This window comes from Perna viridis, chromosome 7 (assembly GCF_037379345.1).
Source record: "Perna viridis isolate PV_CMFRI_1.1 ecotype Kerala chromosome 7, ASM3737934v1, whole genome shotgun sequence".
Lineage (NCBI taxonomy): Eukaryota > Metazoa > Mollusca > Bivalvia > Mytilida > Mytilidae > Perna > Perna viridis.
In genome coordinates, this window is record NC_142451.1 from 45,718,803 (window position 1) to 45,731,922 (window position 13,120).

Here is a 13,120-nt window from a genome sequence, read left to right on the forward strand (position 1 = left end):
GAAAACTGATTATTTTGAGTGTTTGTTTTATTTCATACCTCAAACTGTAGAAAGTCTCAGTAATTGACTTGGCTTTCTATTTCAATAAGTCTGGTTTTTAGTATTTCTTGCATACAATGTTTTTTTTTGGATTGAGATTTACCTATATATTTGATTCTAATGCTTGTATGGAGAGGTCACTCCGTGAAAGACGTGTACAGTGTATTGATATTTGCTGAATAAAAGACAGATATTTTTTTAATTTTAGATGTTCCCAGCTGTATTAGATTGATCATACCAAATTTCAAGTATTAAGACACTATATCGTTGTTGTATATGATGAACCTACGTTGGTTTCATGTTATCTGCACCTATTTTAAAATTGTATGTCTACCTTTATTATTGGGCTAAGTGTCAGCACAGCAAACATTTATCAAGAAGTTTTCAGATTAAAAAATATCTCCGAAAATCACACAATGTAGTTCGTAATAAAAAGTAAAATGGAGAGAAGATATTGTATTAAATAATGGACTTCTTTAATGCAATAAATTCTTTAATGCCCCCACCCCCCCAAAAAAAAACCCCAAAAAACAAACAAACAAACAAACAAAAAACAAACGCGCATATATTGGTAACTAGCACGGCTATTGAATGACCGTACACCTATTTTTTGTACAAAGGCTATGTAGATAGGGTTTCTGATTTTTTCGATTTTGAAGATGTAAGCTTTCGTTCATTGTGTTATGAAATCTAATAAGTTTCAACATCTTGCATTAAACTTTTTAAAACACGATGACGCTCCACTCATTAAAAGCTGAATAAAACATTATCATTTGAAATAAATTTTATTATAGAATTAAGTCAAAGTTTTATTTGATTTGATTCCCAAATACAAAACAATTAAAAATATATATAAAACGGTTATTTTAAAAATATATATAAAACGGTTATTTTAATACAACCGAACATGATAATACAAAACAAAATGACGAAAAAGCAAGAGAGAGAGAGAGAGCATACATTTTACACATCTACTGACGTCATGTATGTACCTATTATTTACAAAATTAAGGTAAAGATACCTGTAAGAGTTTGAAGGAAATCGTTTTATCTTTAAATTAATATTAATGTGGGGTTTTCGTAAACTTATTTGATCGACCGCTAGGTTTCAAAACTTTTGGTTACTTTAGCGACGTTTTGTACCGAATTCACCTTCAAGACATCTCACCTTGAATGCCTTTATGCAGCAATTTTACTTATTTTCTTAACCATTATAACCGGTTCTTTACAACTATTCCGCATATCATTGCTTTAAATATTATCAAGGCTGAACTACAACATCGGCAATAACGACAGGAAAGTTATAATTGTAGAAAATGTGATGGGATTTTAATCGTAATTTATATATTGCGAATATCAATTTGCAGCCCTTGGTATTCTTTAACGTAGGGATGACAACCTGGAAAGTAAAACTTGAATTTCACTATGTATGTTGACATGAAATTGTTTTATTTTAGGGTTAAAAAAGAAGTTTCAATATTATTTAATAAATATCATGAGATCCTATATAGTAAAAATGTCAAAGAAACATAACGACCGTTATCGTGCATTAAGTCTATATACGTAGAAATAGACGAAAAGCAAAACTCAATACTATATTTTAAACTTGCAAAATTTATAATAATGTCTTAGTTTCCTCTTCAATGAACCAGGCGCGTACCTGAGGCCAAATTGAAGTGCAGGCAAAGTTACGGCAGGGGTCTGGAGATAGCGTTTTAGAGCATCATTTATGCCTCTCCTGGATGTATTTTATCTCAAAAGAAAAAAAAGAATTGGCAAAATTAAGTGCAGGCAAAAGCTTCTTTGCCTAACGGCAGCTCCGCGCCTGTGAACATTTGAGGTTTAGAGACATTTCCATAAGCGTCAAATATTGCAATTACAATTTTATTGCGTAGTTATTAGCTAGCAACTTGTAAAATAAAGGAAACACATTTTCATGATATTAACGGTCATATTCTCAGTACCTTGTGGAATCAAATGTAAGAAAAGCATATCTTTTTGATAGTAAAATGCAGTGGTAGCTATCAAAAGTAATACATTCTTCTTCCAGTATCTGGTTATTGCGTACTGTGTCGATCACTTTCGTAGACAATGTAATGGGCTTCATGCTTGTAAAATGTAAATAAAATGCATGTGTTATTTAAATAGAGAGTGTATTTATAGAGGGTTTCTCAATATCAAAAGTTTCTGTTCAGTTTTACGATTTGATTCCTATTCACTGTCAATTTAATTTTCTCTGTTTTGTTCATTCGATTAGAGATTATCGTTTTCTTAACATTACATTTTTACTACATTTTTACTATCTACTACATTTTAACTGTTAAATCTGGTATTGAAACCACCTGATGCAAGATGATTTAAAAAAACACATTCGTCGGTTTATGATTATTAACAAAACCGTAATACCTATAACATTACCAATATATCGTATGTTACCCTACCGGTGACCTGGTCCATGCTCCCAGTTTTTAGTGGATTCCGAGTTGCTCATTTGCTTTTGTTACTTTGTATGTATGATTTTAGTTACTGTATGTTCTTTGTTGTATATGTCTGTTTTCCATGTCGGGTCTTTGTCCCTGGATTACATTCTTTTGATTACCGCTATAACCTCGGTTCCCTTGATTACTCGTTTGAACGAACTGAGTACACGTGTACTCTGACGCACATCGGTACGGTATACTAATGTAGTGCGTTCATTGTTTTATTTCAGGAAGAAACTATTCGACCAAACCCTCTTTTAAGCAATGACGATGTATATTTACATATCAGACATAACAGAACACTTTCATGCCTTTTCACATATTCGTTGCCAAACTCAAGTGGGAACCTTATCTTTTTTTGATGCTGTTTATTTTTGGAAAAAAATAGTATATCAGTTTTAATTTCTTTTTACTACCAACTACTGCAGATAATGTCCACACTAATAATATCAAACCACAATGTCATGTTCTCAAATGATTAAACAATTCCTCAATAAATGGAAGGACACAACATTAACGATTAATTTGCGTTCTGGAAGATTAAATGATTAGGCTAATTTTTTTCATCCAACTACAGGACTAAGCAAACGGTATTTTGCATTCCGAAGTTGCAGATCATTTAGCCATAGTCAAATAAACGAAACAGTCAATTTAATGCTTTTCTACAGGAACATTGTGCATAACACATTAACACATATCCCACACAGAGATTCTACCTGAAGCGACTAATTGACAAATGTTTTTGTCCACGGTAGATAGATGTCAAAACCCAAGACCGGGTGTTAACTTTTCAACATAATATATATTTATCCCAGCATGAGATTGTCATGACTAGGCATAATATTCAAATAGCGTTGGGAATGATAATATGTACTGCATAAGACAAACAAATTGTAAATACTTACAACTGGATTCATAATTACCCAGTTTATAGTAAAAAAAAAAAAACATTACACCTCTTTCAAAGTAAAACTTTTTTCTATTTTATGCAATTTGGGAATGCTCTTTAAGAAATCAAGTTGACTTTTAATACTAACAGGCCAAGTAATATTTTTTAATGTAATAACAAAACACTACCGAACTGATAAATCCTAGGAAATAGTCAAAATTCAAATTCAAAAGGAAAGGTCGTATAGCAAACGTCAATACCATAGTAAAAACGGGAAAGTTGGAAACCAACGCAATGGTGATGACACGGTACAGGCATGATAGGTTAAAACAGTTTTTTGTAGAGCGCTAAACCTTCCACTTTCTTTTTGGTTCATTATTTCCGGCATATATTAACTCAAATGAGGGTCATAAAATATTGCAACATGTCAAAATCGGTAAAATGAGTAGTCAAAACAGTACAGAAAAAATTGAATTATAAAACAATGAAAATAAAAGAACGAAATGCAATAAGAAATATGTAATTCCAAGCCAAGAGTTTAAAGAAATCCTGAACTTTGTGTGGAAGATCAAAATAGAAATTACAAGTAAAATCTAAAGATTATGATTTGATGACATATTAAAAATTCATCTATAAGCTGTTTCAGAAACATAATTTTTTGCAAAAAGATAAGGATATTGGAATTTAAACTTTTTAGGCAGCCTATGGGCCTTATCTACCTTAACCTTGGTCTAAAGCCTGTATTTGATGCTTCGGCGGCGTCTTTAGAAGTCAGAAAAGACGCTATTAGCTATGGCATACCTCTACAACTGAGAAATATAAACAAATGTGCAGGGGAAGCTGGTATATTACTTTACAATAAAGGGAAAATAATAATTTTTATATCAAAATCGTCTCGGAGGTATGACGCGCAGGAAGCTGTGTAAATAGTTTCTTTAATTTCTTCTTTTCTGGTGGATAAATAAACAGAAGCCATTCTCAAAATTTAGTTATTATTAATGGAGAGAACTTTATCAACATATATCGATATTGAAGGATCTAGCCTCTTTAACTGTTTTACCTTTCACAAGATTTTGAAGGCACTCAAATTAAGAAGAATAAAGAAGTCAAATTAATGCCCATTCGATACTCCGTTGAAATTGTGCCTCGATGAAGTTTGTCGAATTTGTTGTATTAAAGTTCAAATAAAAAGATTAACACAGGTAGTATATTTTAATGTTAAAACGATTTAACATATCGCTTGGAACTGCATTAGTATTGCTAGACTATTATCTGATTATCATCACTAGCAACATGACGGGTGTCGCTGACGGAGCAGGATATGCTTACCCTTCTGGAGCACCTGATGTCACTTCCGTTGTTTTTGTTTTTTTGGTGGTTCAATTTTCTAGTGCTTTGAGTTTTCGTGTTTGCATTATCTTCAGTTTTCATGTGCAATCAATTTCATTAGGTTTGAAACATTGTATGTTTGTAGAACGTCTTTTGTTTCGTGTAATTACGTTCAGGCCTTGTTTTTTTTATGACACATTTGAATTATCCCTCATCTGACGTTTGGTATTTTTTGCCGATATTTTTTTCCTATATTTAATTATGATCTGTTTATTTGCCTGTACGTGTTGAATTTATTACTGCACAGACTAGTACTATTTGTTAACCCCAACCAACTACCTTTGTTCACTTGTTTAATTTAATCACAAAATCGTCATGCTTTTTAATTGATTTTGAAAGACAGTTCTATTGGAACAGGTGCCATATAATAATTAATTGCAGGTGCTTGCTTTTGTGTAAATTTCCACATGGCAAAAGTAGAAACAGAATGGCGGTCACATAAAAACTAACATTGATTAATAAAATTCTTTGTATTAGTATACACATGTTTCTGGATAGTTTAATATATTTTGACAATAGTTGTGGAATGTTGATGAACGGTTCATGGATTTGCTTCTCACGAAGACTACGCACATGCATGGAGATAATTTACTTTTTCGTTAATGTATGTTGTCAAAACCTGATACTATAAATAGAAAACGACAAAAGCAATACAAAACAAAACTACACCACATTAACACGAACATAAAAACTAAAATACATAAAATATAAGAAACGAGTTTTCGCCAATACATCAGGATTATTGTTTAAAATGTACGCATATTTGCTGTAAATTAAACGCATATATCATATAACGTGAACGCACACATTAGGTAATATGAACACATGTTTCTATTTAATTGGACGCATGTATCGTGAAAAACTAATACATGTATCAAGAAAATTTAATGTAAGTATCGTTAAAAACTGATGTATATATCAATGTATGTGATAAAACTAGGCGATATAATGAAAATAACAACAGATACAGGATACTTAACACTGACATATAAGCAGGAAAAGAATGATCTCGACTTATGATTATCTACAAAAACTTAATCCTTAATGTAATGCCACTACAATATTGTGCATCGTTCCTTGTACACATGTACTCTGATTCACATCTTTGTTGTATACTTACGCTTTGTTTAGACCTGCTTTAACTACAAAGCTTATAAGGTATATATATATTAAAGACACAACCGAGCACGTAAATGCCTAGCAATTTTGACACATTCATTCACAACCAAAAAGTCACTTATCTTACACCCCGTTCATTTGTTGAAAAAAATGCAAAGTGGAATTTTAAAAGCTATACTTTTGTGGATTCGCTATTTCATGCATAAGAAGGATTGCACCGTTATGAAAGAATTAGTAGAATGATTGAGTTTTTTTTAAAGATTGACTTGCCCACAAAAACTGAAATTATCAGACTTATTTTTTCCACCATACTACAAGACAAGAAAAAAGCATTTCGAATTCCAAAGGAACAAACTATAAGGCCTTTTCTAAACAGTCGAAAGACCAAATGAAATGCTTCACTATAGTAAAATTTTGCATAACATCTTTCAACACTTCTCACATAGATATTCCACTCTAAGCGATTAATTGACAAATGTTTCTTTTTTCGTCCACGGTAGACAGTTTTCCAAAACTAATGCCCGTTGTCAAATCATAACAAAATACAAATGAATCTCACCACTGAGTAGTTGTCTTTAGGCTGTAAATGTTTCAATAAGGTTGGTGAGTATGGAATGTTAATATATATTGCATTTATTGATAAGAAAAATATATACTTCAAAAGGACTCCGTAATGTTTTAAGATCGATCTGCAAAGTTCTGTTCGTTTGTTAACTACATTGAATTTGTATATACATCTATTACCAGTTGCCTTTGTAATTATTTTCCTCACAGAAATGTATATCTAAATAAAACAGTTCCGTAACAATAGGAATTATTTGTTTTTTAATCACAACATTTATAATAGTTTGTTTTCAATATTTAAGAATAAGCGTTTGTAAGAATCAGGCAAAATGGGAAAAATCGGACACCTGCATGTCAAAACCCTACCGGTCTGACAATAAAATTTCACTCAAGGATGCTTACGTTCTTTGAAAAGACTTTCTGCATTATCGGAATTGCTCAGACTGTTTTAAATAGAAACTTAGAAAAATGAAAATGAGATTTTTGACAGAGTTATCTGCCCTTGAAATGTTCATTTTCAGTGCATTTCAATGAAATTGTAACTCATAGTAAATGATCTGGAAAATCTTACGACCACAAAAAAATGCGGTTCTATTATGTAATAATGCTGTCTTCTTTCCTTGATTCTGATGGTGCAAATAGTCAAATTACACTATCAAAATGATGTTTTTTTTTCATACCATGTTTCACCTACTGCCTGATTCTTACAGATAATGACACTTGACTATTGTTAGACTATTTGCCTGTACGTATTACATGTACATCTTGGTTAATGGTTAATGGGATAATTTTCTGCATGTTTCATTTGAACACAAATGAAGTCATGCTTTTACAGCTAATATCACAATTCATACGTTATGCCAGAAATTGCCGAAACTATGCAGACTTTTTGTATCGCGCTAGACTTCTAACAAGTAGGCTTCTGGAACAGGGTTATGTTGCTACAAAATTTAAGTCATCACTACAGAATTTTTATGGTCGTCATCGTTAACTCGTGGATCGTTACGGTGTATCCATCTGAGCCATGAACACTGATTTGTTGAACGTGTCATAGTTTTCCTTTCCTCTTTCCACTACCCTGGCCTTGACTATTTATGAGCAACTCGGGGGATGTTGCTAGAAAAACAGAGCACGGAATGTTGCCACATATGAAAGGAAAGTTCTGAATGAAGTCATCACGTTTCTCGTAAAGTTTGGTCAATAGTTTTCCATTACCATCGATTCTAAGTGTAGGTCAAGATATAAGGTTGAATTCACAGTGTCTGTAGTATCCTTTATCTCAAGTTCTTTGGGATCGATGCGAATCCCCGAAATTAGGATTGTTTAAAGATAATACGTTATCTATATAGCGGAAATTGAGATTAAAGGATCTATCTAAACGATGTTCTTTCTGCAAATAATAGTGTAATAAAATCAAGAGTATTTTTCTAAATTGGCAGAATGTGATTACATTTTGCAAGCAAAGTAATAGTTCTGCGGACAGGTATTAAAAAGTGCTTTAGTTTTCCAGTTTAATGGGCCTAGAGGGTATCCAGCTATATCATATGTCAATGGAAAGATAAATCAATGTAGTTTTTGAATATCGTAACATCAAAGTGAAAAACGGTAAAGTGGTTTGCCATTTTGCATTAACTAGAGGAGAGGTCAAAGATCAATCGACCCTAATAAACTTTGATAAGTAATTTAAGTGAAAGCAGTTTTTGTAGGTATTAGGAAATGTAAAGGTCACATGTATAGAATTTCAAAAATGTAAAAAAAGAAACTTTTTCCGACAAAAGTTGACTATTTAATCGCAGAACAAAATTGCCCCTAAAAATTGTTGTATTTTAGTCATTTGTAATGATTAAGAGATAATAAGGCACCGTAGCATATTACAATGTATATCTAAATATTCTTTACTGTATGACAAATGAAATAAACTACGTTCTTGATTCGACCTGCAACATGAGCTTTACAAAATGCGTTTAAAGTTTTCACATATTTTAACTACTAATAATACTAAAATTGTAATATACGAAATTATTTTCCGGACAATCTGTTCTTTTTCCGAACTGTTGGTGCAACAGAAAAGCATGAATATTATCCAAAGTAACTTATTTTTTGGCATGATAAATATTTTGAGTGCTTTTTAGGCAGATAGAAAAAAAGTTTGAAATGTTATTTTATGTTTTAATAATCGAGCGCTCAACAATGTTCGTTTTGAGGAAATTGGAATGAGCATGATATTCATAGTCCAGACAAAGCACCAAAAATACAAAAATAGTCAAAAGATTAAAATACATAAATTTAAAGAATTAAGAAGCAAAAAACAAAAAAACCAAACAAACAAACAAAAGAAAAAAAAAAAAAAACAACCACAAAAAAAAAAAAAAAAAAAAAAAAAAAAAACTGGGGGTTTGTACCAAGTTCATTGGTAAGATATTAATTTTAACGTCTTTACTTTGTTTTTTCTTTAGGGCCCGTCGATCTGTCCTTATATAAATGATGTCATTGCGATTTAAACGAAGGGGGAAACTCTGGTATTGGTTAAAAGTCATCTAGTATGTGACGTGAAAAAGAGAACGGTACAAATATTTTGTAAATGAATTATTTCGATAAAAATAGGCCTTTACTATCATATAGACAGATGAAAAGTTTGCAAGTTATGAGTAGCTTATTTCTGATTCCTATATTTTACAGCATCTTAGTTAGGCAAGGTTTATGGTCCTGTCCCTCCCACAAACCACGTACTACAACTGCTCTGTATATGTATGTTTACGCCGCAAAAAAGTAAGTTTATAACAACTTATAGACAGTAAATATAGCAAACGATAGATTATATCCCCTGTCTTAATCAGAGTTCGTCTATTTTTTTAAAAAAATATTCTTGATCCGCCCCTGGCCTGGACGATGATGTTTCCTTTGAACATATATTCTATATGGCTACTAAAACTTGAGTCTTTTGAGAAGTAAAAAAAATCTTAGAAGTTTTTATTGCGTCTGAACTTCTTTCTTCTTTTTGCGTTAGAATTATTACAAGGAACCTGGTTTGTTTTTATCAACTCGTTCAGTATAATCCGTTCAGAGCAGCGGCGGATCCAGATGGGTTGCATGGGATTTGCACTCCCCTTTTCATTGGAAAATTTGTCATTGTCATGTATAAAATTGACAAAAAATAGCAAATAATATCCTAACAAACACATCCTTTTTCTGAGGACCCCCGGCTGGCACCCTCCTTTTCACCGTGTGGATCCTTCACTGCAGATTGCATTACAAGCATCAGCCTGGCGCATAGTTACATGTAAACATCATAAGACAAATATTTCAAAAACATGCATGTACATGTTTGCACATGCTTCCATGTAAAGTTAACAGTTTATGTATTGTCAAAATTATTACGAAATCCAGCCGTGTCATGAACCCCCGAGTCGCATTTTTTGTTTGAGAATCCCTGATTCATGGATAAATCTTTAACGTTTTATTTGAAGTCCAAGCACATGACGACAAACGCAACAAAAATAATATGTATGTAAATAAATCTCAAAACCTTAAGTCTCTTCATCAAAACGTAAGGTAGACTCGATACTTTACATGTGTCGGTTCATAAAACTTCCCGAAACTAGACAAATTGTCCGGAAATGATTCCGTGTTATACAATTTTATTTTAATATGTGAAAATTTGCAACTTCAAACTCATTTTGCAACGCCCATGTTGCAGATCTAATCCAGAATGTTGTGTGTATTTTATTTGTTACTCAATAAGGAATATTTAGATATACATTGTAATAATCGACAGTGTCTTATTATCTCTTGATTATTGAAAATACATTAAAATGCAACCAATTTTAGAGGCATTTTTGATCTGTGATCAAATTGTCAAATTTTGTCAGAAAACGTTCTTTTTCACATTTTCGACATTGTATACATCTGATCTTTACATGTTATTTGTTTTCCGATACCTACAATGAACGATTTCACTTGAATCACTTATCAAAGTGTATTGTGGGTCGATTGATCTTTAACCCTCCTCTAATTAATGCAAAATAGCAGAAAACTTTACCACTTTTCAGTTAAAAAAGATTGATATTCACAAACTACATTGATTTATCTTTCCATTGACATATGATATATCCGTATACCCTCTATGCCCATTAAAGTTCGAAAAATCCTTTGCCGTCCTCAGCACTATAAGCACACCTTTCAAGAGTGGGGTATACTAACCATGCCGTTTTATTATTTCAGAGAAAAGTATTTTCTGGACTAATTGAAACAATACCCTGATTTAACCAAAAAGCAGGTACATATGTATAGACACAACAGAACACGTATATGGACTTGACACAGATTATATACCAAGATCTCTTGAATCCCGTTTATTTGTTGGAGAAAGTACAAATTGTAATTTTTAAAAGCTTAACTTTATGAATAAACTTTCTCAAGCGAAACTATCAAATTCAAAATCTAATCTTCGGCGTGGATTGCATCATAATTAAAGAGCCAGTAGGATGCCCGAGTTTTTTTTAACAATAAATTTGCCATTATACTACAAGGCTAAAAAAGTATTGTGCATTCCAAAAGAACACAGTTTTTTTTCAGCTTATTCAAACACACAAACTATATCCAATTTAACATTTCACTATAGGAAATTTGTGCACAAAAGCTTACAGCACATCCCGATCAGAGATTCTACCTCATTGACAAATGTTCTTTATTCATAACAAAATACATATGAATCTCAGCGTGGACTAGTTATGTCTGGGCCTTAGAACTTTAAATAATATTAGAGAATATGGAATGCTTGTATGTATTACATTTATTGAAAAGAAAGATAAAATAATTCAAAGTATCTCTTTCATTTTCAAGCTTGACTTGCAACATCCAGTTGATGTGTTATTTACTAGTATCATTAGATTTTTAAATGTATTTGTTAAGGTTTTCATTTTCTTCATAGAAATTTGCGACTGAATAGGAAAAATGTATATCTGGGAACAAAAGATTTTTCTGTCATTTTGAAAAGCATAATTTTACGCATGAACTTTCTTAAGCGAGACTATTAAATCCAAAATCTAATCTGCGTTATGGATTGCATCATAATTAAAAAACCAGTAGGATCCCAGAGTTTTTATCAGTTTGTTTACAAATGTTCAATGTTAAATTATGGTCTCTGTGTATGTGTTTAATTTTCCTCATTCTGGTTGATAGTACTTTTTTCTGAACGTGATATTCTACACACAAGTAGAATCAATCATGCTCTCTCAGTTTACTTGCTAGACTTTATTATTGAGAATAATTCGGTAAAGTAATTAATACGACTCAGATTATAAGTATTCATGACAAAAAAGGAAACAAAATGGTGTTAAACTAAAATATACATGTGATAGAAAACTCAAAATATGTTTCTATTGTTTGCGGTATTGTATGTCATATTTATCTTTTTTTTTCTCTTTCTTTGTGTCGTTGATCCCGGATGCTTCGTGAATTGAAATTTGCTCTTTTGCTCTTGCTTTTATACAGAATGTTGACCACAGACGGATGCGTTAAGCATTAATATAGGTAGACGATTTTTCAATCAAGGTGTCGTATGTGCAAATGTTTTTTTCCTCTTATTGCAACAAACTTTCCTGTTCGCTCGTATATAATTATAATCAGTTGTGCATTTTCAACGTCACTTTTTTTATTCATTACGGTTCATCATAACCTTTCGACAAATATTGCTTCAATTTCCAGTTTTTCATATTGCTTTACATAGAATGAATCAAACTTTCTCATAATAAGGGGATGCTAAGCCTTTCAATTCTTCTTGATAAACAGGTTTGTCTGTAGAAAATAGTGGTGATATGGAGGTCTTATTTGTGATGAACCGTAATAAATAAGAAAAATCAGCGAAAATGCTAAGAAGACAATTAATAATGGTAAGTACTAAAACGTTTTGAATAATACATTTCTACTTGATATTGGTTTGAGAAGTTCAATATGAAATCATTTAAGAAAAACAAATGCTTATAAACTCTAGTACTTTCAGCCTGAATATGATCCGTCTAGCAGAAATTCTGTGGCCTTTCTATCATTGCAGTTGATCTATTATATGCATGGATATTCCTATATTCTTGTGTGGTGTTGTATGGTGTTGTTGTCTTCTTACTATGTCCCCATACTTCGAGTGTCCGTCCTTCCTTCATTCTGTCCTTTCTTCAGCCCGTCTTTCCGTCCGTTGTACGAGAGTGTACCCATATCTAATCCGTTACTCCTCTTCACCACTGGTTGGAATTGAGTTAACATTTCATAGAATCTTATTATGTTTCCATTATACATCTCCTATGTCAGATTGTGATCCTAATCAATTAGAAGATCAAAGGGAAAGGCCTGTTATCAAATGGGAAAGTGAGTTATCAAGTGGGAAAGTGAGTTATCAAATGGGAAAGTGAGTTATCAAGTACGTGAGCATTACTCACAGTTTGTCAAGTTAAATTGTAAATATTTATCTATTGTTGTCCTTACCTGATTTATATTTTTTATTGCTATCAGTCCAATGCTTAAGCTAGCTTACTGAAGAAATTCTACGTCTTTTGTCTATAAATATAGCCCGCATTTTCCTTTAAGTCATAGCTTGCTTATAGACAAAATTTTTAATGCATGAACTAGTCGAGACAATCAATTTTTA